At 35.9% G+C, this 3,566-nt stretch overlaps 1 protein-coding gene across 1 annotated transcript in view; it reads left to right on the top strand.

The window, feature by feature from the left end:
* Positions 1 to 2,066: 2,066 nt before the first annotated feature.
* Positions 2,067 to 3,566, top strand: part of LOC106876157 (uncharacterized) — a 183,111-nt gene continuing 181,611 nt past the window's right edge. Inside the window, exons 1-2 of the mRNA XM_052969507.1 lie at positions 2,067 to 2,304; positions 3,317 to 3,487. The gene's annotated coding sequence lies outside the window, so the exon portion shown is untranslated. The remainder of the gene's footprint in view (positions 2,305 to 3,316; positions 3,488 to 3,566) is intronic.

The following is a 3,566-nucleotide window of genomic DNA, read 5'->3' as shown; positions in this document are numbered from 1 at the left end:
ACACACACACACACACACACACACACACACACACACACACACACATACATACATACGCCCACAAACGCATAGGCACACACCAATACCAACGCACTCACACACACGTCATATTGCTTTTCGATCACTAAATTTAACTACTATTACCCACCCGTTTGCTCCATTTCCTCACACATATATTCACATAAACACAAACATATACGCATACAAATACTACCACACACACACACATTTACTGTCTTCACACTCTCCTACCCTCAAAAACCACTTTCTCTATATCTCTCTACTTTCGGTCAGTTATTTTTCCGCCATGTAACGACACACGTTTTTCTCTCGGACTATTCTTTTCCTTCTCTCAAGTCTTTTTCCTTCTATTCTTGACGAAGAGCCATGCTGGAAACATCACATCCCTTTTTTTTCCATCTTAAACTTTTTGATTTGACTATATGTGTATATCTTTGTAACGGAGATATGTTGCAAATAAATGAAGGAAGAAAAATGTTAGTTAGTTGAAATGGTCCTTTATTTTCGTTACAACCATCATTACAACGCAAGATACCACTTTGGATTGTAGTTGTACACGTTATTTATTGTTCTGCTATCCATTCTGTAGGTAGTGAAATTCATCTATGATTGACTACTAGAGGGAGTTGAAGAGAGTCAGACAATTAGAAAGAGTAAGAGCTGTATTGTCACGCGTTTATAAGCCATAAGTGAAGGGAGAAAAATAGTTGCCCTTTGATCAGGGGCCTAGCGACCAAAGAAGGAGAACCGCTCTGGGGTTCCGTATTTATATCTTTATTATCTAAATTAGGTCAGGATGGACAAATGCTCTTTCCTCTGTAATCAACCTTAATTCAAGTCTGACTTGAAAAGTTACAGGTCACATCTTACTCTCAAATGTCCTAGTGCAAAAGGTGAGTCTTTGGTAAATTGTTTTTCCGAGGTAGGTGGAGCTACGTGGAATGATAATTATGTTTTGTGTATGTACGTCAGGGAAGCTGATTCATTGGTGGTGGGTGATACAACAGGGCAAGAAGCCAATATGTTTGTTGCAAGTGTTGATGGAAAGATATCATACTATGAAATGTTTCAGAGTTCAGTCAATCGTATAAAACTTTGTTATCAGGTGTACTCAGTTTAGGTGTATTAGATTCAGGTCATGGGGTTGTTACTATACACATTTGGTTATCGTTGTGTCTTAGGGTTCCCAAAAGAAACACTGACCTTACAAACATACGTGTCTTATATCCTCCTCTTTCAGCCCACCTGTACTCCTACCTCCCAGACGTACATAGACAATTATCATCACATATAGCTCTACCTACTTCAGAAGAAAACAACTTGCCAGATACTATGTAAAACCAAAATAAAGTGTACCATAATCCAACGAAGGCTACCAGGCCAAAACTTCGAAGTCACCCCTCTTCTTGTAAAAGTATAATAAATGTGTATCCCACAAAAAGTATTGAGTAATTCTTCGGTCTGTGCTAAATTGTTTTTACTATAGATATAAACACATGGGCGCGCGCACACGCACACGCACACGCACACGCACACGCACACACACACACACAACGTGCATAAAAGTCTTCCAAAATACCGTTTTCATTATAGTTATACGTTTGTAGTGAAAGAGCGTGGCTTAGTGGTTAGCGTATTCTGCATAAGATCGTGAGTTCAGTTCACAGCGACGTGTTGTGTTTATTGAGTAAGACACTTTATTTCAGAGTAGTAACTGTATTTCAAAGGACCAGCTTTGGCACATTCTGCGTCACACTGAATCTCCTTGAGAACGAGAACTACATCAAGAGTGAACGTGCCTGTGTAGTGCTCAGCAACTTGCATGTTAATTTCACGAGCAAACTGTTCCGTTGATCGGATCAACTGGAACCCTTGTCGTCGTCTCCGAAGGAGTACCAGTTTTTTTTATACGTTCGTATGTTTCAATAAAAGACTAGTTCCACGTTCACTTTAACAGATAAAGGGAAAAACTCAAGTGTATGATTATATGAAATGTTACTACATACCAGTTTAAAGCATTTTATATTTCATCAATTTATAATTGATTCTGTTTATTCCAAGCATTAAAAGTCACTACTTATAAAGTTTTGAGTTTCTTTTTGTTGTCAGGAATTAAAACTCCTGATTCGCTACGAAAAGATTTGGAAACTGCTTTAAAGAAAAAAGATGTAAACTTTTTGGAACAAGCAATAAATGAATGCAAAAGTAGTGGTTTTGCAGAACTTGATTCTCATATAGACGCTGCTCAAGAAACATTGGAGAACTTGAAAAATAACCTGAGAGGTTCGTTACCAACTTAGTCATTGATCAGTTATAAATGTATGATGCTATTTTCCAATATAATATCGCAAATTTCTAATTGTATTTGATATCTGAACACAGCATCAGTATAGAATTTAAGGAAAACACCCTTCGTTTTAAAATAAACTTTCTGTACTCGTTTTTAACCAGTAACTTTGTAACTAATTGTAAAATATATAATAAATTTGCGTTAAATTTCGCTGAACTGAAAAAGTTGTTTTGCAGTTAAAGCAAGTGGGGATTAAATTCAGTAAGTTTAGAGTATCTGAAATATTTCAGACATCAACTTAAAATACATTTACATGAACTAATTTTAATTTAGGTAGTAGGTGATAGATAGCCTGAAACATTTTTCAAAAGTTAGGTCCAATCATTTGTGAAATCGTGAAAATTTGAAAATGTATCCGGCGTATGCTAAACAAGTGAAAGCTCGCCACGTATAGTCGAGATTATATATTTGCAATTACTCTATACAATTAGTTTTGTATAAATTCCGTTTCTCCAAATATTTTGAATGAAATTTGTTGTAATTTAATATAGGTTAGGTAAGCAGTTATGCGAAAAGGAAAATTGGTAATCTGCAAAGTAATCGTTGTATCAACGAAGAGCTTCTCTTCAAGTAATATCTTCAGAAGTGAATTGAAACAAAGCTTCGATTCGTCCATAACATTCACACCTACACACACACACACACACACACACACACACACACACACACACACACACACACACACACACACACATACACACACACATACACACACATACACACACACAAACACAGACATATAAGTGTGTGTGTGTATATTTATTGATTGATAGATATAGATATATATTAAAAACCTAAATATTATCTTAAGTCGAGAATAAAGTAAGCGTTTTACATTAAATCTAATTATATTAGATGATAACGCAGAATTGAAGTATTGTTAAATAGGTTCTAGTTTTCACTTGTTTGTGATCATTATTATTAATGCATATCTAACACCAAAAGGAAATACTCTCAAAAACCTGCAAAGTCAAATTCGCACGGCGATAAAACACAAGAATAAACCAAGATTAGAAAGACTTGTAGACGAGTGTGAATCATCAGGATACGAAGAGCTACAACCAGACATTTTTATTGCAAAGGAAATTTTGGAAGAGCTTGGAAACACGCGTGAAGGTTAGATATATTATAATCATAGTTCACAAAGAGAGAGAAAGGGAGAGAGAGAGAGAGAGAGAGAGAGAGAGAGAGAGAG

This window comes from Octopus bimaculoides, chromosome 7, assembly GCF_001194135.2.
Source record: "Octopus bimaculoides isolate UCB-OBI-ISO-001 chromosome 7, ASM119413v2, whole genome shotgun sequence".
Lineage (NCBI taxonomy): Eukaryota > Metazoa > Mollusca > Cephalopoda > Octopoda > Octopodidae > Octopus > Octopus bimaculoides.
This window is presented reverse-complemented; position numbering and strand designations above follow the sequence as displayed.